Below are 23,556 nucleotides of genomic sequence, written 5' to 3' on the forward strand. Positions count from 1 at the left end.
GGATGAAACTAGAAGGCACAACCTTCTGTACCCCCTCTTTACTTTCTATTATTTAGAATAAATAAAGTAGAAATAGTATATTTTTTCTATTTTCTGAATTATCCATGGAATAAAAAAAATCCCCAAAATAAAAGTTCTCCAAATGCCATGCCAATTTAATATGATTTTTTCTGGAATATTTGAGAATATTTGGCACTAGAACACAGCAGGGGGAGCACGCACCTGACTACGAGGGTCCAGGGCGCGCCCCCTGCCTCGTTGGCCCATGGTGGCTCCCCTCCACTTAGTCCTGCACCCATACACTCCTTCTTCCTTCCAAAAAAATCCCCATCCAGCTCAAGCACGAGTCCCAGCTCGTTTTGCTGCGATTTTCGATCTTCTTTCTCAAAGCTCCATTCACAAAACTGCTTTGGGAGATTGTTGCTTGGTATGTGACTCCTCCAATGATCCAATTAGTTTTGTTCTAGTGCTTTATGCATTGCAAATTCTTGCTGCTTTGGTGACCCTGTTCTTAAGCTTGCATGTTAAATTTATGAGGTCCCAAGTAATTCTAATGCATGATATAGGCTCTAGGCACTTGTGGGAGTAGTTGCTATCTATCTTGTTGAGTTTGTTTTACTTTTATTTTGAAGTTACTAAAAATTTCAGAAATATTGCAGAAAAAGAAATATGTTCAGGAAAATGTACCAAGGTGGTTCTTCAAGGAAGAAAGTACCCCGGCTCGCGATACGTGAGCTTGACGACAAACCACCAAGGGAAGCTGATGTGTGGCCTTGTGAATGGCCGTCAGAGCCGTTTATGGTTGCAGCGGGTATCAAGGATGAATTCGATGCATATGTGCGTAATGCTGACCTTGAGGAGTTCATGCAAGATAAGTTCCTGCAATACCGATATTTAACTGATTCATTCGTGAGAAGGTTTAAATTTACATCCTCGCGCAATTCTCAAAGTGTCCTATTTGATATTTATGATAAATCATATACCATGGACTTAGAAGATTTTACTACTGCTTGCAAAGTCCCGTAGTGGGGAAGTGTTAATGAACCTAGTAAATCTGAATATAAAGACTTTCTAGCTAGTATCACTGTGGGAGAATCTAGAGAAATAGCACAAGCTACCATAGGGAGCATTCATTTTCCTGCTATACATTATTTTGCTCTCTTCATTGGTAGATGTATTAATGGTAAAGATGAAGCATGTCACATGTGTGTCCCTGATCTTTGTGTTCTCAAGAGTGATGTATTAGGTGATAAACAATACAATATGGGGCAATTGTTGCACGTAGGTTGCATCATAATGGTTTAGCTGGAGATTTTTTCAGAGGAATTTATGCAACCCGTATGGCTAATTATCTTGAGATACCTATACATGAAAATGATATGGAGTTGCCTCCCTCTTATTTAGATCATAATGCCATGCTTAGTCATCATTTTCTCGAGAGGAATGAACAATTCCTCCAATATCGACTAATCTTGGACAAACGTCGTGCTATCCATATTCTCTCCCTGCTCATACCCTTTTTGATTATCAGGCAAAAAGAAGATATGTTTTCACCAGGGAGGAGGTAAACGAGTACGAGAGAAGATCGGAAGCGGCCCGCCGCCAGGCTGCAGCTCCGGAGGCAATGGCTGCTGCATCTCAGAACGACCCCAGCTACAACCAAGGATATCAGTCAGGCTACGTATGGCCATAGACCAACTTAGGCCAAAAGCCTAAGCTTCGGGGAGTACGTATTCTTCACCGACTTTACATTCATGTTCACACACTCATTCTAGTTGTCGGTGCTCATACTCTTTCATTATACTATCCATGCTAGTTTAAATTCTTTTTCTAGTTTTCTTCTTGTGTGTTTGATAAACCTTAAAGAAAAACAAAAGAAATTAGTTAGTATAATTTCCATGCCTGTAGTAGTAATAATTAAATGAAAAAACCCAAAAATATTTCTCGTTCTTCTTTTGCTTGTTGGGATCTTTCCCGTGTAAATAGCTTTATTTCTTTTCTTTTCTTTGGGGGTCAAGAGTACAAGACCATAATGAAAATGTCCAAGAGGCTCTTATATGCATGATTGTTGATTTAACCAAGAGCCCATATTACTTTGTCTTCTCTCTTGAATTGAATGCTTGCAGATTCCAGCTTAGTACAATGCATGTGCACTCTTATTATTATACACACCGTTCAGTCGTGCAAGTGAAAGGCAATAATGATGATATATGATGGACTGATTGAGAAGAGAGAAGTTGGTATGAACTCGACCTCTCATGTTTTTGTAGATATGATGAGTTCATCGTTCCTGATTCAGTCTATTATGAATAAACATGTTTGCAATGACAATTAGATATTATGGTTGCTTATACCATGCTTGATTAGCTGGGAGCTTATAATGGTTTACCTTGCGTGCCAACGTGCTATTAAAATGGTTGTGATGTGGTATGATAGGGTGGAATCCTCCTTTAAATGAATTAAGTGACTCGACTTGGCACATGTTCACGCATGTAGTTGAAACAAAAATAAACATAGCCTTCATGCTATTTATCTTCATGGTGGATTATATCCTACTCATGCTTGCACTCGGTGTTGATTAATTTTAATGCATGTTCATGACTGTTGTCGCTCTCTTAGTTGGTCGCTTCCCAGTATTTTGCTAGCCTTCACTTGTACTAAGCGGGAATACTGCTTGTGCATCCAAACTCCATGAACCCCAAAGTTATTCCATATGAGTCCACCATATCTTCCTATATGCGGTATTTACCTGCCGTTCCAAGTAAATTTGTATGTGCCAAACTCCAAACCTTCAAATGAAATTCTGTTTTGTAAGCTCGAGCAGCTCATGTATCAACTAGGGCTGTCTGTATCTTCCATGCTAGGTGGGTTATTCTCAAGAGGAGTGGTCTCCGCTCCTCATTCACGAGAAAATGGCTGGTAACCGGGATACCCAGTCCCATGATCAAAAAGATGAAAGCAAGTCAAAATAATTAAACAAAACTCCCCCAGGATTGTTTTTAGTTGGAGGCGCTCGTTGTTTCGACCAAGCCACGGATTGATGTTTGTTGTCGGTGGGGGAGTATAAACTTTACCATTCTGTTTGGGAACTGCCTATAATGTATGTAGCATGGAAGATATCGAGATCTCATAGTTGTTATGTTGACAGTGAAAGTATACCGCTCAAAATGTTATTTATCTCTCTATTTCAAAATCGAGCTCTGGAACCTCTACAAATCCCTGCTTCCCTCTGCGAAGGGCCTATCTATTTACTTTTATGTTGAGTCATCACCTTCTTATTAAAAAGCACCCGCTGGAGAGCACACTGTCATTTGCATGCATTACTATTAGTTTATATCGGGTATGACTTGACTGGATCTCTTTTACCATGAATTACAAAGTTTAGTCAGTCCTTGATCTTTAAAGGTGCTCTGCATTTATGTTTTGCGGTCTCAGAAAGGGCTAGCGAGATACCATCTTGTTATATCATATTATGATTGTTTTGAGAAAGTGTTGTCATCCGAGTTTTATTATTATTGCTTGCTAGCTGATTATGCCATTGATTTGAGTAAATGTGAGACCTAAGTGTTATTGTGAATCTGGTTAGTTATGATCTTTGCGGAGAACTTGAATGATGGCTTTACATATTTACAACAACAATAGCAAATAGAGTTTGTAAAAGTTTTTCTTGATCACTTTCAGTTAGTCAACTGAATTGCTTGAGGACAAGCAAAGGTTTAAGCTTGGGGGAGTTGATACGTCTCCAACGTATCTACTTTTCCAAACACTTTTGCCCTTGTTTTGGACCCTAATTTGCATGATTTGAATGGAACTAACACAGACTGACGCTGTTTTCAGCAGAACTGCCATGGTGTTATTTTTGTGCAGAAACAAAAGTTCTCGGAATGACCTGCAAATCCACGGAGATAACTTTTGGAAAATAATAAAAAATATTTGCAAAAGAATCAAGGCCAGGGGCCCCACACCCTGTCCACGATGATGGGGGGAGCGCCCCCTCCCCCTGGGCGCGCCCCCCTGTCTCGTGGCCCCCCTGATGCTCCACCGACCTCAACTCCAACTCCATATATTCCGTATCATAGAGAAAAAAATCAGAGAGGAAGTTTCATCGCGTTTTACGATACGGAACCGCCGCCAAGCCCTAAAACCTCTCGGGAGGGCTGATCTGGTGTCCGTTCGGGGCTCCGGAGAGGGGGATTCATCGTTGTCGTCATCATCAACCATCCTCGATCACCAATTTCATGATGCTCACCACCGTTTGTCGGTGTCAAAACCGGCGGATCTCGGGTAGGGGGTCACGATCTGTGCGTCTTAGGCTGATGGTAACAGGAAGCAAGGGACACAATATTTACCCAGGTTCGGGCCCTCTCGATGGAGGTAAAACCCTACTTCCTGCTTGATTAATATTGAAGATATGTGTAATACAAGAGTAGATCTACCACGAGATCGTAGAGGCTAAACCCTAAGAGCTAGCCTATGATGGTATGATTGTAATTGTGATCGGCCTTCTAAGGACCATGTTGTCCGGTTTATATAGACACTAGAGAGCTAGGGTTTACATGGAGTCGGTTACAAGAGGAAACATAATATCCGGATCGCCAAGCTTGTCTTCCACGCAAAGGAGAGTCCCATCCGGACACGAGCCGAAGTCTTGAGTCTTGTATCTTGACGCTTCTATAGTCCGGACGATGTATACAGTCCGTCTGTCCGGATACCCCCTTATCCAGGACTCCCTCAGTAGCCCCTGAACCAGGCTTCAATGACGATGAGTCCGGCGTGCAGTCTTGTCTTCGGCATTGCAAGGCGGGTTCCTCCTCCGAATACTCCAAGGTTATTATCGAACACGTAGGCCGTGTCCGGATCTGCAAAATGATCTTCACATACCCTAGTATAAATCTGTCCTACTGGCAGTCTTCGTACGCCGTGCCCTTGCGTCGTGGCCTGGTCCAACACGAACCGGCGCTCCCTGCTCCACCTCGACTTGTGTTGCGAGGCGGTTTTATTGACACATCCTGCCAAAGCAGAGATCGTGTCCCTCTTAATACGGGATCTTTCATCAATATGGGCATATGTGACCCCATGGCGACCGTTGGTATAATTCCATGTATTTTTAGATAAGCCTCAAGCGGTCACGCTGAGGACTCTTGGTATTTATCCCTTTTATAAAGGGGTCAAGGCCTAAGCCTCTTTTCCATCTCTCCTGCTCCTTCTTGCATCTCGAGCTCCATCGCCCCAAACCTAAGTTCCAACACCCCCGATCCTCCAGTATGTCCGGATCCGACGCAGCAGGTCGGTGGGTGGCCTCCTCGATTCAGGAGGAGGATATTGCAAAGCTTAGGGAGGTCGGATACCTGACTGCTGATATCCAGCACAGGCTTCCTACTTCGGGGCAAGTCATCCCCACGCCGGAGCCCAATGAGAGCGTCGTGTTTACTCCTCACTTCCTCCGAGGCCTAGGCCTCACCCTCGACCCCTTTGTGAGGGGGCTCATGTTTCACTATGGCTTAGATTTCCATGATCTGGGTCCAGACGCCATCCTCCATATCTCGTCTTTCATTATTGTGTGCGAGGCTTTTCTCCACGTCAACCCACACTTCGGCTTATGGCTAAAGACCTTCAATGTGAAGCAGAAGATGATCGAGGGGCGACATGCGGAGTGCGGAGGCACCATAATAAGCAGGAACATTGATGCTCCATGGCCAGAGAGTTCTTTTCTAGAATTAACCGACGTGTGGCAACGGAGATGGTTCTATGTTACTGCTCCCAGAGGCACAAAGTGGGTAGCTGCCCCCGAGTTCCGCTCAGGCCCTCCATCATAGTTGGCATCTTGGACCGATGCGGGACGGAATTATGGGCCTACTGGCGATGTACCAGAACTGCAGAATCGCATCTGGGAGCTTATTAAGAGGGACATAAATCTTGTTAGCATAATTCAAGTAATGTTTGTCCCGCGGATGTTGCCGTGCAAACGTCGGTCTCTCCATATGTGGGAGTTTAATCCGGAGGGTCCGCAGACTATTAAGCACTTCTTCGGCCTGACACTCGAAGGAATGTGTAAATTATTCTTCGGACCACAAGCAAAGTGTCCGGACACCATCGAGGATGCGGGCCTAAGCTGCAATCGCCTAGATGCCCAAGTAAGTAACCTTAAAGCCGGACACTTCATTTATATTTATCATGATTATTATTCTAACTCTCCCTCCGCGGCCAGGAATGGCTTGACAAGGCGAAGAGAATCAGGTGTCCGGCACCACTTCCTGAAGGCTTGCCTGGCCCAACCATTGCGAAGATGCTGGACAGGGCGCTTAGCAAAATCCCTTCAGGGAAGGGCGAAGGAAAGGGCAGTGAAGCCGAACTTCACGCGCTGCACATCCAGACCGGGGAACTCGCTAACCCTCCTATGGAGGATAGCCGGGAAGGGGAGGTCAAAGCCTCCTCCTCACGCGGGAAGAAGAGGGCCGCCTCCGAAGATTTGGAGGCGGAGACACCTAAGCAAGGGAAGAAAACATCACTTGAGGGCTCTGCCGCGACGGGCACCCTCACTGCATCATTCCCACCAACGGGCTTGCCCTCCACTGAGCCGTAAGTTATTCATCAATTCAAAGGTGTAATGTTACTCCGAGATCCATAACCAGGACTTCGTCTTTTGTAGTCCGGCGAGCAGCTCTTCTCAACAGAGTTCGTCTTCGGGGGACCTTCGTCCGGAGATGATGGAGAGTGAGACTTCACCCAACTCTCCGCCTCATGAAGCAGGTGACATGGAGGTGTCGTCACGGAGGAGTCCGGATCTGCCAAAGTCAGAGGCTAACACGTCAGCCGCCCTGAGCCCGGAGCGTTTGGCTCCTACGGGGGGCGATGAGAAGGGTTCGGAGCAGTTCAGTGTCCGGCCGGACGTACTGACGGGCCGTCTGGAGCGAGCCGCGCTCTGGAGGAGCACCGCTCTTTAATGAGTATGGTGCTCACGAAGATTTCATCCGCTACTAGCGGTTTGAATGAGGCATTTACAAGCCTGCTCAAAGGCTTTGAGGTATGTAGTGAAAAATGCACAATTTTTTGGTTAGGAAGCACACGCTAGGTGTGCTCCCTATAGATAGTAGCCCCTGAGACTCTGGTTGTCCGCCATAGGCGGCAAACGGGGGCTTATATACTAATGGCTGCGCCGTACATGTGCGCAGATATACAAGGATCCGGCAGCCAACCAGTCTATTGAAGTTGCCGAACTAAGGAGGCAGATCGAATCCATCGACGCCGATATCACGCTGGTGAATAAGCGGCTGGACGAGTCACAGGGTATGTGCTTGGTTTTCCTTATTATGATGTATAGGAAAAATGCAAAAGGGGCATAATATTAATTTGATATGTTTGCACTACAGATGGTGCTGCTGCCGTGGAGGCCTTGAGGGCGGAACTTGCTCAAGCCAAGGAACAAGCTCGGGCTAGCAAAGCGGCTGCCCTAAAGGCGGCCGAAGACTGGAGAGCCGAACAGGCTGCTCATCGCCGAAGCGAGGAAAAGATAGCCGAAATGGCTAAGGAGTTGAAGAATGCTGCCGACCGGTATGTACTCCTGGAAAAGGAGAACAAGGCTAGTTCCTCCGAGATGGACAAGGCACTTAATGTCTCCAAGGAGATGCGGACCGAGATCCAGGGTATGCGTGAGGAGCTTCAATAAGTCGACAAAATTGTGGCTGGGAACTCCTACTTACCGCGAACAAAGTTCTTGGATCCGAAGTATGCTCCCCTAGCTGGGCGCTTTAGTCCGGCAGACGCGTATGCGGACCTGGCAAAAAGTACAGCTGACGCTGTCAGGTTTTTCGAGAATCAAGGTGATAAGGAAGTGGAGAAGCTTTTCTGGTTGCATTTCAATGCTCCCACTCGCCCGCTGCTGCTAAATGAGAACGTGGCTGCTATGGCGGAGCTCCACACGCTGTCCGGGCTTGCAATGCGGTCTGTAATAGACCACCTTTGGCCACAAGGGCCTCAGTCGGACAACTACTTTGGTTTGGTCCAGCAATTCCTTGAGGCTGTGTCTCGGATTGACGCCATGAGGAGGTCGGCATGCATAGAGGGTGCGCGGATGGCTCTAGCCCACGTTAAAGCCTATTGGATGGATATGGAGGCCACTGTGATAGCGACCCAGGATCCGGCGGGAGGCCCACATCCGACCGAGCACTACTTGGCGCAAGTCACAGAAGGTGCGCGCCTAATAGAGGCGCGGTGCTCGAAGAGTGCTTTGTTCAAGTGAAAAGTCGAATCATTGTAGGAAACAATATTTATTTTAATTATGAGGCTATGTTTATACTTTTGCCCTGAAGTATGATTGTATCCCCTTTGCGGCCATTCTTATATGTATAAGTAGTCCAAAAGATAGCAGTCGTTGGCTTCAGCCCTCACGCAAACAATGTGGGGTGTTCGCGAAAAAATATGCATAATCACACTTGATCCAACGTCTTGGTCCGTTAAGGAGGTGATCGCACGGCGAACGAGGCAACCGGACTATATAGCTGTAACACTTTCGCTTAGCCGTGGGAGTCTAACGTTGGGGATACTATGTAGCCCCTGGTACACGCCCGCGCATCCGAATACGGGTGCGCATGTACATGGCCGGCAAACGGCCCTTCGTTAATGCGGAGGAGTCTTTAGGGATTCCGGTGAGTCGTCGAGTGGTTGAACAGTCTCTCGCTGTATCATGACAGTCAGTTTTCGGCTTTCTCTACTGAGGTGCTCATCCGGAATAACCAGGGCACAATCGCAGTAGTTCTCCTTTGGCCTGCCTTAGCCGGATGATAGCAGAACGTAAGGCGGCAAACCCAGGAGCCGGGCAAACCCAACATTTGACCAAAGACATGATTCGGAGCTGATGCATTTACGGCCAAACTCGTGACGCCGAACGCTCCCGAGGGTATTCGGTCTTATGTAAAATAATATAGGCTGACAAGAGCCTATTATAAGCCCTTTATTTCTAGGTATGTGCAATTTAGTCTGCCATGGCCAAATGCCAAAAACGGCAGTATCCTGTGTGGGTATAGAACCCAAGGGATGGTTAAACAAAAAGAGGCAGTAGAAAAGGTTTACACAAGGGCTTAATCTAAAAAGAAACCTGTTCATGGGGCCTTGCTGCACGTCTGCGCCTTTGTCTCCGTTGTGCCGTATCCTGGAAGGGTATCACGCGAACGTTGTCTGTGAAAAAAAAGAAAAACTCGTAGGAGAGTGCAACGTAAGTATTCGATTAATAGTAAAAGTGTAAGATGTTGGCCTGCCAATAAGGCCGAGCCAAGTGTGGGGCTGTATTAAATATGGACAGCCCCTGGTTTCCATTATGGGATTACATATACGGTGCCCTGTTTGAATTTTAGCCGGGCTACCGGACTCGTCTAACCGTGTTTGTGGTCGTAATGACCGGTCATGTTTTCTAATCTTGGAGGCCGCTTATAGTTCGGCTGCCAGGGCCGTCGCGTATTCCTCTGCGCGTGAAGGGCGCTCTATGATTCCGCTAACGGTGATGACGCCACGGGGACCGGGCATCTTGGGTGTAAGGTGGCCATAGTGCGGCAATGCGTTGAAGCGGGAGAAGGCCGTTCTTCCTAGCAATGCGTGATAGCTGCTTTGGAAGGGTGCGATAGTGAAGAGCAGCTCTTCACTTCTGGAGTTGCCTGGGGAGCCGAATGTTACTTCCAGCACGACGGAGCCCCTGGCGCAGGCTTCAACGCCTGGTATCACACCTTCAAAGGTGGTGTTGCTTTGACTAATTCTGGATGGGTCTATCCCCATTCTGCGGATAGTGTCCTCATATATTAAATTGAGACTACTGCCACCATCTATGAGGACACGGGTGAGATGGTATCCGTCGATTATTGGGTCAAGCACCAAGGCCTGTGATCCGCCGCGCCGAATACTAGTTCGGCCGTCCATGTGATCAAAAGTGATCGGACGAGACATCCAGTAGTGAGATGTGGATACGACGGGCTCTACATCGTGCGCTTCTATGGGCGTGCGTTTATGCCCTCTCGTGGATGTGCGAGTCGCGTGGATCATGTTTACTGTTTTAACCTCTGGCGGGAATTATTTCTGTACCCCAGTGTTCGGCTGGTGAGGTTCGTCCTCATCTTCGCTTGGTGTGCCCCTCCCCTTGTGTTCGGCATTTAATTTGCCGGCCTGCTTGAAGACCCAGCACTCTCTATGGGTGTGGTTCACAGGTTTCTCCGGGGTGCCATGGATTTGGCATAGTCTATCCAGGACTCTGTTCAGACCGGACGGTCCATCTTTACTACCTTTGAATGGATTCTTTTGCTGATCAGGTTGAGAGCCCCTAAATTCGGCGTTGATCGTCGTGCTGTCCGGGATCTCTTCCTTGTTTTGGCGTTTGTCTTTATTACGCCATGGCTGTAACGCCCCGGATTCGATGCGCCAGGTGTCTGCCAGTTATTCGCCGTCGTTGCCATGTCATTGCTTGCTTGTTGCATTTTGTCAGGTCATCATCTGCATTTCATCTGCATATTTTTTAAAACTTGCATCTGTTCGGGTTCCGCCGGTTCTTTCCGTTGTCCGTTCGGAGTACAGACACACTCGCACGCGACCGCGGCACGTCCGAAATATATTTTATAAGTGGCATAAAAATGTTCTCTGAATGGGATGAAAACTGGCGTGCGGTCTTATTATAGTGTAGGTAGACCACCTGTCAAGTTTCGTCGCATTCGGAGTTTGTTTGACTGCCCAACCGTTAAATATATAACCGCGATATAGCCGGTATAGACGTGGGATGGTTTCGGTATCTGAAACCCATGCCGGGCCACACTTCATCTCTCTCCTCTCAGCCCAACCCCTCTTCTCAGCCCATCGGCAGCCCACCTAGTCCCTCTCCGCTCCAGAGCCGTCCGATGGTGATCGTATGGTCCGAAAACGGATGAAAACCCCTAACCCTAGACCCCTGCCTATTTAAGAAGCCCCCCTTGCCATTTTTGGGTGCCCCTAGCCTTCCCCTACCCTCAGCCGCCGTCCTGCAAGGTCGCCGCCTCCCTGTGCCTCCCTCTCCCTCCCGTCTTTCCCTCTGGCTTCTCTCTCTATCAGATCTCTCTCTCTCTCTCTCTCTCTCTCTCTCTCTCTCTCCCCTTGCAGGAACCCCCCCGCCGCCGCCAGGAACCTCGTCGCCGGCCTCCCTCAGCCTCGGGATCGTCGGATCCGGCTGTTCCCTCACCGGATCTGGATGCCGGCACCGCCCCCATGGCCTCCTCCGGACTCGCCGGCCCTTGCCGGAGCCCCGCCGCCGTCTGCCGCCTTCGTCTCGCTCAGGAACGAGCGAGCGCTCATGCCCCTGCTCGCTTGCCCGCTTGGGCCACCGGGTGGGCCCACAGCCAACCGCGGCCCAGCCCCCTCCCAGTCCGGCTGGCCTTGCCTCCTCTTCACATGGGCCGAGCCCAGGGTGAGCATCCCCGCTACCCCTCGCCCTAGGCGTCTTTTAGCTTTTCGGCGCGCGTCTGTTTTTTTTCCAGAAACGCCTGTCCCTAAAATAATTACATTTTGTGCGCCTGTTCATCATGCCATAACTCTTTGCATACTGCTCCATTTTGTGCGTGCTATATATCAAAATGTTCGCCATGATGTGCTCTTCATTTTGTTACATTGTGCCATCTTTGTTTGAGGTCATCTTGATTCCCAAATCATCATTGCAAGAGTGCTATATAATGTTGTCTGCTGTCTGTTAACAGAACATGCTCATTTATCATTTTTTCCATGTTTGATGTGTGCATCCTATGAGCATGAGCTCTACATGTGTTTTGAACTATGTCATGCCATCTTTACAGGGGTGCTTTCCATGTATTTTTGTGAGTCTTATACTGAGTGCATCGAGCTTGTTAAGTAGTGTACTTGCTGTTACTGTTTTGCTAGGCTGAATCTGATATTTTGTGATGCTATGTAAACCTGCTGCTACAAGTCATTCTATGCATAATCTGGAGATATTCCCTAAGTATGTTTTGTTATAAATGTCATGCTCTATCCATCCATGCCCCTGGTTGCATTTATAGCCTGCTGTATCATGTTGTAATCTTGCTCCAAAGTTGCTGAATAATGTTGCTGTCAGCCTGTTAACTTTAAGTTCAGTTTTGCCATGTGATTTGCTAGTGATTCATGAAACCTATGAACTTTCTCTTGCCATGCTTAGCTTCATAAACATGTCTTCTTTCTGTTGGTTACCTTGTCTTGCCATGTAATTCTCTGTGGTGAGTGGTACAAGCTCACCATCATGCCTACTTATTGTTGTTCCTGCCATGTTGGAATCTGTCATATCTTTTGCCATGTTTACATGGGTGCCATCATATCTTCTGATCCTTTTTGGCTCATGGTCAGTTAAGGACATGTGTTCTATGCAATTAGTAGATTCATACCGTGCCTTTGTTTTCCATGATAAGATCCCATAACATGTTGTTTGATAGCTCTGTACATTGCAACCTGATGTTATTTCTGCAAAGTCTGAAACTGTTATTATTTGCAATCTTGCCATGTGTTTTGGAGCATGTTCTAGTGTTTTATGGAGATAACTCAGTGTTCATGTTTTTTTATGCTTTACCTGTACATCATGTCTATGCCTTTTGTTATTATGTTGAGATGCTGTAGCATATTGTTTTGATGCTTGCAATATGCCTAGTTGCTGTTTTGGACAGATTGTTGCTATAACTTGTATAGAGTGTATGTGTTGAACCGTTGCTCCGTTTTGAGTGTGCTCTATATGAAACTTGCTTAGAATTGCATGTAGTTTCATATTATCATGTTGTATTCTTGTTTTGGTGTGTTTGCTTGATGTTTGTATGCATTTTGCATCAATGCCATGTTTAACTTGTTTTGCTCATATCTTCTAGGCCGTAGCTCCGAACTAAATGAACTTTATATGTAACTTGACTAGAATTTTGTGTAGATCCTCTTGGTGCTCTTTAACTTGCTGTTTAACAAGTTGAACATAAGGTTTATTCAGTTCTGGACTAATTTCGAAATTTGCATATGAGGACTTACCGGAATTGTTATATGTTGCTTCCGGCCTCATTTAAACTTGCCTTGATGTGTTGCTCTTGTTTGCATCATGTCTTGCCATGAGTAGATTCATGTAGCCTTGTGATGCATCATTATTGGTTGTGCATCATGCCTTGTTCATGTGTGGTGTGTTTACCATGTTGTGTGCTACTTCTCGATAGTTCTCATTTCGTTGCGATCGTGAGGATTCGTTCGTCTATGCTTGGTTCGGCTTCATACGTTCGTCATCTTCATGGACTCGTTCTTCTTCCTTGCGGGATTTCAGGCAAGATGACCATCACCTTGGATCTCATTACTATCATTGCTATGCTAGTTGCTTCGTTCTATCGCTTTGTTGTGCTACCTATCACCTGTTTATTCAAGCCTCCCCAAATTGCCATGTCAGCCTCTAACCTTTTCACCCTTCCTTGCAAACCATTGCTTGGCTATGTTACCACTTTTGCTCAGCCCCTCTTATAGCGTTGTTAGTTGCAGGTGAAGTTGAAGATTGCTCCATGGTGGACAGGATTATGTTGGGATATCACAATATCTCTTATTTAATTAATGCATCTATATACTTGGTAAAGGGTGGAAGACTCGGCCTTATGCCTAGTGTTTTGTTCCACTCTTGCCGGCCTAGTTTCTATCATATCGGTATTATGTTCCCGGATTTTGCGTCCCTAACGCGGTTGGGTGATTTATGGGACCCCCTTGACAGTTCGCTTTGAATAAAACTCCTCTAGCAAGGCCCAACCTTGGTTTTACCATTTGCCTCACCACCACCTACCTTTCCCTTGGGAGTAATTAACCCAAGGGTCATCTTTATTTTAGCCCCCCCGGCCAATGCTTGTCTAAGTGTTGGTCCGAACTGGGCAGACTGCGGGGCCACCACGGGGCAACTCAAGGGTTGGTTTTACTCGTAGGCTGACCTATCCGGTGTTGCCCTGAGAACGAGATATGTGCAGCTCCTATCGGGATTGTCGGCGCATCGGGCGGCTTTGCTGCTCTTGTTTTACCATTGTCGAAATGTCTTGTAAACCGGGATTCCGAGTCTGATCGGGTCTTCCTAGGAGAAGTCATATCCTTCGTTGATCGCGAGAGCTTATCATGGGCTAAGTTGGGACACCCCTGCAGGGTATAATCTTTCGAAAGCCGTGCCCGCGGTTATGCGGCAGATGGGAATTTCTTAATGTCCGGTTGTAGATAACTTGACACCAGATACGAATTAAAATGCATCAACCGCGTGTGTAGCCGTGATGGTCTCTTTTCGGCGGAGTCCGGTAAGTGAACACGGTTTTTGGGTTATGCTTGATGTAAGTAGGAGTTCAAGATCACTTCTTGATTTGCTAGCTTCACGACCGTTCCATTTGCTCTCTTCTCGCTCTTATTTGCATATGTTAGCCACCATATATGCTTAGTCGCTACTGCAACCTCACCACTTTACCCCTTCCTTTTCCCGTTAAGCTTTGCTAGTCTTGACACATGGTAATGGGATTGCTGAGTCCTCGTGGCTCATAGATTACTACAACAACAGTTGCAGGTACAGGTTGTGCGATGATCTTGACGCGAGAGCGATGCTTGCTTGTTTTGGAGTTCTTCTTCTGCTTCTTCTTCGATCAGGGGATAGGTTCCAGGTCGGCAACCTGGGCTAGCAGGGTGGATGTCGTTTGAGTTTCTATTTATGTTCATCCGTAGTCGGATGTTTCTCTTATGTATTGTGATGATGTATTCATGTGGCATTGTTTTCCTCTGGTATGTATCCCCAACTATTATGTAATGGTTTGATGTAATGATATCCACCTTGCAAAAGCGTTTCAAGATGTGCTTCTATCCTTTGGTGGGATCTTCGAGTTCCTTTAGGATAGGGTCGCATCTTGGGCGTGACAAGTTGGTATCAGAGCCTCGACCGACCTTAGGAGCCCCCTTGATTGATCATGTAGTTTGGCCGTTGTTGACTCTAGAAGAACACTATTTTCGGAGTCTAGTTATATCGGAGTAGGAATTCTTTTTACTCCTCAGCCCCTTCATCACTCTGGTGAGGAATCTTGACGTAGGTGTTTTGAATTACTTCTCTTCCCTTTCAATTTTTTTCTTTAGGATCACGCAGTTGGTTTTCCGTTCGTTGGTTCTCATCTCTTTTCATCCGGCGCATTTCTCGTCAAGTTGACTCGAGCCTCTTCATCTTTGAGTTCAATCCTAAGTTGTTTTCTTTTCCCACCCACCCACCCTTTTTCATCTCGGAACCGGAGTCCGTAATCGAGTATCCATCCTACTCGTGTGAAGCCTTTGTTTTCTTTCAACCAGTGTTTTCTCTTCAAGATATTCGTCAGTTTTCCCCCTTCTAAGTTGCCTTGTTTTTCCGCCCTCCCACCCTTTTTCTTCCCGGAGTCTGACTCTCTCTCGACCATCTATCTCATTCGTGCGGAACCTCTTCAGTCTTTCATAAATTATCTCAACCGGTGAATTCTCTTCTCGTTCGTCATTCTTCATCTCTTTTTCTTTCCGGTGGATTCAATTCAACTTTTTCGGGTTGATCACATTCTTTTCCTTGGATCAAGTGTTCTCCTTTCTCGTTTGCCTCTCGCAAGTTTATCCTTCCGGAGTGCTGAAGACATCTCAGGAGATTCATCTGTGTTCCAATTAATTCGAGGTTGTCACCTCATTCAAATATTTCAATCATCCCGGTGCATCATCTATCTGTTCAACAAACCTTTCCAACGGTGTTTCTCTTTAGTGGGCCCTAAACCATAGGTCTTTTCCCAGGATCTTACCTGACTCTTCTAATTATTCCGGAGCCATTCCTAATTCTTTTCAGAGCTTGACGTAAGAATGAATTTCATCAGTCACATGCCTTCTCCAAGATCTCGTTCAAATTCTTTTCATTGTTGGCTCAACCTCTTCGCTTGTCATCCTCCCGGAGCATCTCAGCAATTTTGGTGGTGTTTCTCCTCGTCATTTGAAGACCGAAGAAGAGTTTTTCCTCTCAATCTTGTCTGTTCTCTTGAAGTTTCGTGGTTCTGGCTTCATGTTATCCTCGCAGATTATTCCATTTGTCAGTTATCCTTTTCTTAACCATCCGGAGTATGTCAGAAGTTGTTTTTCCATTTCCTTTCACCGAAGGCCATCTTTCCAGCTATTGTTGTCTACTTTTCCCGGCGCTTCAGTCAAGTGCTCTTTAATCAGCTTGTTATCTCTTCATTCTTTTGTATCCAAATCCCCTCTAGCATATTGGTTCTCCTAATTCTTCGGGTGATTATTTCTCTTTCATCAGTCATTTCCGAATTCTAACGGTGGTTCGTTCAAGATTCTTTTTTTCTTTGTTATCATATTAATCCATTCCTTCTTTCAATCCTACCGGTGGTTGATGAAGACTTTCTCAAGTTTGCGATATGTCACTTCTAAATCCTTTTCAAGAAGAATAAGTAGTATGAAAATCCGGTTGTCATCAATTAAATTTGACGAAGGATAAGCATACAATAAATCTTATTCTTATTTCATCCAAGTGAGTAATCCCTTCGTTCGGAGTTTGTTCCTGTTGAATAAATTCTAGTTCCAAGTGTTCCCAATCTTTTCTTTTCCGGAGTTCAAATTTCCTCGGCCATTTCGTCGGAACCTCCATCTAAATCACCGCAAGGCTTTAATCTTATTCTTTCTTCCTTCATTCTATCCCATCATCCTTTTGTCACCGGAGTTCTTCATGGTGGTTCTTCCTGATTTAATTCATTCTTCAATTGTTCTTCAAGATTTCTCTCGAAGTTATGACCCGCCAAGTTTTACTCAAATATAAACATGGTGCCCAACACATGTTTTATTTTGGGGAGTTCAAGTTTTATTCTTCTTGCATCTCGAAGTGCAATTAATTCTCCGTATTCTTTTGAAGTGGAGTTTGCATTTCTTCGTTCTTCTCAGCTATTCAATCATTTCCGCTTGTGGCCGGTTATCACCTTATGATCTTGAGATGTTATCTATAAGACCACAACAAGTTTATTCTTTCGTTGTTGATTTTCTCAACAACTCCGTTCAACCTTTTCTTTCTAAGTTCTTTTCATTCAACTCTTTCAATTCTTTCCGGAGTTTTGTGTCATGTCTTCATCAAGTATCATCCCATCTTGTGAAGTTCATGTTCTATTCCTTCCATTTTCAGCCGGAGTGTTGCCTAAATCCTTTCAGTCTTAGTCGTTTCTTATCTCGTTCTAACCAAAGTGGTTTCATAGTCTATCTGATTCTGTGAGCTTTCGATTCTTGTCATTCTCGTCGTTCGTCTCTTCTTCTCGAGTGCTCTCGATTCTTTGATTCTTATCTTGAGTTCGTGTTTCACCTCATCCCTTTTCCCCTCCGTCTCGGTCCTAAGATCTCGGGACGAGATCTCTTGTTAGTGGAGGAGTGTTGTAACGCCCCGGATTCGATGCGCCAGGTGTCCGCCAGTTATTTGCTGTCGTTGCCATGTCATTGCTTGCGTGTTGCATTTTGTCATGTCATCATCTGCATTTCATCTGCATGTTTTTCAAAACTTGCATCCGTTCGGGTCCCACCGGTTCTCTCCGTTGTCCGTTCGGAGTACAGACACACTCGCCCGCGCCCGCGGCACCTCCGAAATATATTTTATATGTGGCATAAAAATGTTCTCGGAATGGGATGAAAATTGGCGTGCGGTATTATTATAGTGTAGGTAGACAGCTTGTCAAGTTTCGTCGCATTCGGAGTTCGTTTGACTGCCCAACCGCGATATAGCCGGTATAGACGTTGGATGGTTTCGGTATCTGAAACCCGTGCCGGGCCGCACTTCATCTCTCTCCTCTTAACCCAACCCCTCTTCTCAGCCCATCGGCATCCCACCTAGTCCCTCTTCGCTCCGGAGCCGTCCGATGGTGATCGTATGGTCCGAAAACGGATGAAAACCCCTAACCCTAGACCCCTGCCTATTTAAGAAGCCCCCCTTGCCATTTTTGGGTGCCCCTAGCCTTCCCTACCCTCAGCCGCCGTCCTGCAAGGTCGCCGCGTCCCTGTGCCTCCCTCTCCCTCCCGTCTCGCCCTCTGGCTTCTCTCTCTCTCAGATCTCTCTCTCTCCCCTTGCAGGAACCCCCCCGCCGCCGCCAGGAACCTCATCGCCGGCCTCCCTCAGCCTCGGGATCGTCCGATCCGGCTGTTCCCTCGCCGGATCTGGACGCCGGCGCCGCCCCCATGGCCTCCTCCAGCCTCGCCGGCCCTTGCCGTAGCCCCGCCGCCATCTGCCGCCTTCGTCTCACTCAGGAACGAGCGAGCGCTCATGCCCCTGCTCGCTTGCCTGCTTGGGCCACCGAGTGGGCCCACAGCCTACCGCGGCCCAGCCCCCTCCCCGTCCGGCCGGCCTTGCCTCCTCTTCACATGGGCCGAGCCCAGGGTGAGCATCCCCGCTACCCCTCGCCCTAGGCGTCTTTTAGCTTTTCGGCGCCCGCCTGTTTTTTTTTCAGAAACGCCCAAGTCCCTAAAATAATTACATTTTGTGCGCCAGTTCATCATGCCATAACTCTTTGCATACTGCTCCGTTTTGCGCGTGCTATATATCAAAATTATCGTCATGATGTGCTATTCATTTTATTCCATTGTGCCATCTTTGTTTGAGATCATCTTGATGCCCAAATCATCGTTGCAAGAGTGCTATATAATGTTGTCTGCTGTCTGTTAACAGAACATGATCATTTCTCAGTTTTGCCATGTTTGATGTGTGCATCCTATGAGCATGAGCTCTACATGTGTTTTTAACTATGTCATGCCATCTTTACAGGGGTGCTTTCCATGTATTTTTGTGAGTCTTGTAGTGAGTGCATCGATCTTGTTAAGTAGTGTACTTGCTATTACTGTTTTGCTAGGCTGAATCTGTTATTTTGTGATGCTATGTAAACCTGCTGCTACAAGTCATTCTATGCATAATCTGGATATATTCCCTAAGTATGTTTTGTTATAAATGTCATGCTCTATCTACTCATGCCCCTGGTTGCATTTATAGCCTGCTGTAGCTTGTTGTAATCTTGCTCCAAAGTTGCTAAATAATGTTCCTGTCAGCCTGTTAACTTTAAGTTCAGTTTTGCCATGTGATTTGCTAGTGATTCATGCCCCCTATGAACTTTCTCTTGCCATGCTTAGCTTCATAAACATGTCTTCTTTCTGTTGGTTACCTTGTCTTGCCATTTAATGCTCTGTGGTGAGTGGTACAAGCTCACCATCATGCCTACTTATCGTTGTTCCTGCCATGTTGGAATCTGTCATATCTTTTCCCATGTTTACATGGGTGCCATCATATCTTCTAATCCTTTTTGGCTCATGGTCAGTTAAGGACTTGTGTTCTATGCAATTAGTAGATTCATGCCGTGCCTTTGTTTTCCATGATAAGATCCGGTAACATGTTGTTTGATAGCTCTATACATTGCAATCTGATGTTATTTCTGCAAAGTCCGAAACTGTTATTATTTGCAATCTTGCCATGTGTTTTGGAGCATGTTCTAGTGTTTTATGGAGATAGCTCAGTGTTCATGTTTTGTTATGCTTTACCTTTACATCATGTCCATGCCTTTTGTTCTTATGTTGAGATGCTGTAGCATATTGTTTTGATGCTTGCAATATGCCTAGTTGCTGTTTTGGACAGATTGTTGCTATAACTTGTATAGAGTGTATGTGTTGAACCGTTGCTCCGTTTTGAGTGTGCTCTATATGAAACTTGCTTAGAATTGCATGTACTTTCATATTATCATGTTGCATCCTTGTTTTGATGTGTTTGCTTGATGTTTGTATGCATTTTGCATCAATGCCATGTTTAACTTGTTTTGCTCATATCTTCTAGGCCGTAGCTCCGAACTAAATGAACTTTATATGTAACTTGACTAGAATTTCGTGTAGATCCTCTCGGTGCTCTTTAACTTGCTGTTTAACAACTTGAACATAAGGTTTATTCAGATCTGGACTAATTTCGAAATTTGCATATGAGGACTTACCGGAATTGTTATATGTTGCTTCCGGCCTCATTTAAACTTGCCTTGATGTGTTGCTCTTGTTTGCATCATCTCTTGCCATGAGTAGCTTCATGTAGACTTGTCATGCATCATTCTTGGTTGTGCATCATGCCTTGTTCATGTGTGGTGTGTTTACCATGTTGTGTGCTTCTTCTCGATAGTTCCCGTTTCGTTGCGATCGTGAGGATTCGTTTGTCTACGCTTGGTTCGGCTTCATCCGTTCGTATTCTTCATGGACTCGTTCTTCTTCCTTGCGGGATTTTAGGCAAGATGACCGTCACCTTGGCATTACTATCATTGCTATGATAGATGCTTCGTTCTATCACTTTGTTGCGCTACCTATCACCTGTTTATTCAAGCCTCCCCAAATTGCCATGTCAGCCTCTAAAATTTTCACCCTTCCTAGCAAACCATTGCTTGGCTATGTTACTGCTTTTGCTCAGCCCCTCTTATAGCGTTGTTAGTTGCAGGTGAAGTTGAAGATTGCTCCATGGTGGACAGGATTATGTTGGGATATCACAATATCTCTTATTTAATTAATGCATCTATATACTTGGTAAAGGGTGGAAGACTCGGCCTTATGCCTGGTGTTTTATTCCAGTCTTGCCGCCCTAGTTTCCGTCATATCGGTATTATGTTCCCGAATTTTGCGTCCCTAACGCGGTAGGGTGATTTATGGGACCCCCTTGACAGTTCGCTTTGAATAAAACTCCTCCAGCAAGGCCCAACCTTGGTTTTACCATTTGCCTCACCACCACCTACCTTTCCCTTGGGAGTAATTAACCCAAGGGTCATCTTTATTTCAGCCCCCTCGGGCCAATGCTTGTCTAATTGTTGGTCCGAACCGGGCAGACTGCGGGGCCACCTCGGGGCAACTCGAGGGCTAGTTTTACTCGTAGGCTGACCTATCCGGTGTTGCTTTGAGAACGAGATATGTGCATCTCCTATCGGGATTGTCGGCGCATTGGGCGGCTTTGCTGGACTTGTTTTACCATTGTCGAAATGTCTTGTAAACCAGGATTCCGAGTCTGATCGGGTCTTCCTGGGAGAAGGTATATCCTTTGTTGATCGCGAGAGCTTATCATGGGCTAAGTTGGGACACCCCTGCAGGGTATAATCTTTCGAAAGCCGTGCTCGCGGTTATGCGGCAGATGGGAATTTGTTAATGTCCGGTTGTAGATAACTTGACACCAGATACGAAGTAAAACGCATCAACCACGTGTGTAGCCGTGATGGTCTCTTTTTGGCGGAGTCCGGGAAGTGAACATGGTTTTTGGGTTATGCTTGACGTAAGTAGGAGTTCAGGATCACTTATTGATCATTGCTAGCTTCACGACCGTTCCGTTTGCTCTCTTCTCGCTCTTATTTGCGCATGTTAGCCACCATATATGCTTAGTCGCTGCTGCAACCTCACCACTTTACCCCTTCCTTTTCCCATTAAGCTTTGCTAGTCTTGATACCCATGGTAATGGGATTGCTGAGTCCTCGTGGCTCACAGATTACTACAACAACAGTTGCTCGGATGGTGCTCTTATGTAAGATGATGTTGTACTCATGTGGCATTGTATGCCTTTTGTATGTATCCCCATCTATTATGTAATGTTGATGTAATGATATCCACCTTGCAAAAGAGTTTCAATATGCGGTTCTATCCTTGGTGGGACCTTCGAGTCTCTTTAGGATAGTATCGCATATTGGACGTGACAGTGGCTTTCCGTTGCCATCCCTTAGTTCGGATGTGCTGGGGTCGCTGGTGCCTTTACGGGCCAACCATCTATCCTCACCCGCGCAAAAGCGAGTCATAAGGCTTGTTAAGGCTACCATTGTCCTTGGCTTTTCTTGGCCGAGGTGTCGGGCGAGCCATTCATCGCGGATGCTGTGTTTGAAAGCCGCTAAGGCTTCAGCGTTCCAACAGTCGACAATTTGATTCTTCTTAGTGAGGAATTTGTTCCAAAGCTTGCTGGCGGACTCTCCGGGCTGTTGGATTATGTGACTTAGATCGTCTGCATCCGGAGGCCGGACATAAGTCCCTTGAAAATTGGCCCTGAAAGCGTCTTCGAGTTCCTCCCAACTCTCAATTGAGTTTTCAGGGAGGCTTTTCAACTAGTGTCGAGCTGGTCCCTTCAACTTGAGGGGAAGGTATTTGATGGCGTGGAGGTCATCCCCACGAGCCATGTGAATATGCAGGATAAAATCCTCGATCCAGAACCCTGGGTCTGTCGTGCCGTCGTATGCTTCTATGTTCACAGGTTTAAAGCCTTGTGGGAATTCATGGTCCAGTACTTCTTCGGTGAAGCACAGGGGGTGAGAAGCCCCTCTGTATCTGGACACATTGTGGCATGTAGTCGGCTGTTGTTGTGTCTGGGGTTGATTCCGAACTGGTATCTGGCTTTTATGAGCGTTTGGGTGACCATAGTCCTGCGCCGGGGTGTGTCTTCTAGATCCATATATGGACCTGGCTGCACCAGTCTTTTTATCTGGATGCTCGCGTGGATCGTGCGCAGTGTCCGCAGCCGCTCTGTTATGGTTGTGAGGCGGTACGTCTGGTTTCTTGGTCGAATTTTCTTTTGGTGGAACGGCCGCGTCGTCGAATTCTGGCAGTAGCTTGCGCTTCGGTTAGCTTTTCGTATGGCGGTCATCGCCATATCTTTCTTCAGTGTCTAGCACCCTATTCCATCTGCGACTTAGCTTTTCCTGTGCGGCCTTGAGCCGTTGCTTCTGCTTTTCTAGACTTCTTGCGGTGGCCCTAAGCTTTCTGTGGAGGTTGTCTCGTTCCACTAGTTCATCAGGGATGATGAATGCATCGTCGTCCGGACTGTCTTCCTGTTCTGGGGCGGCATCCTGAGCTCGTGCCTCCGGATCATTGTGATCGTTTATTTGCTCCGAACTTGATTTGGCGTGACCTGGCTCGTCCTGCTCCATCGCTGGGTCCATGTGGTCATGATTGCTTTTGGAGTTTGCGGGTATATCAACCCTTCTTGCGCTCTTGTCGCTATTTTTGCCATTGCTGGACTTTGAGCAGCGTCTTGGTCGCCTCTTTGGCTTTTGCCCGGGTGTTTTATCGTCCGGACTGCCGTCCTTATTGGGTGTATCTACCATGTATATATCGTATGACAAGGTACTAGTCATGCGCTCCAGGGATTCTGGAGCCTCTCCTGCATCATCATCCATACCGTCGATGTCTTTGGAGTCAAGCACGTCGGCTAATTCTTTGATCATGCCGATGAAGTGGGTGGTGGGTGGGCGCCGAGTTCCTTCATCGCCTGCTTCCCACTTGGGCCGGGCATAGTTCGCCCCAGAGCCTCCTGACAAAGAGAGAGACTTCAATGAGTTTAGCATGTCACCAAAGGGCGAGTGCTGAAAGATGTCCGCAGCGGTAAACTCCATTACTGGAGCCCAGCCTGGCTCGGCTGGCTCGAGAGTGAGCGGACCTGGACCAACAACCAGATATGAGTCTGGGGGCCCAAGGTTACAGGCCTCCACAGAGGTGAGACCCGTGTTTGGCTCCACCGCCGATGAGTGTGCGGCCTGCGGGGCAGGGTCTAGCCCTCCGTCCGTAGGCAACGCAACCTGC

This window comes from Triticum aestivum, chromosome 7B (genome assembly GCF_018294505.1).
Source record: "Triticum aestivum cultivar Chinese Spring chromosome 7B, IWGSC CS RefSeq v2.1, whole genome shotgun sequence".
NCBI lineage: Eukaryota > Viridiplantae > Streptophyta > Magnoliopsida > Poales > Poaceae > Triticum > Triticum aestivum.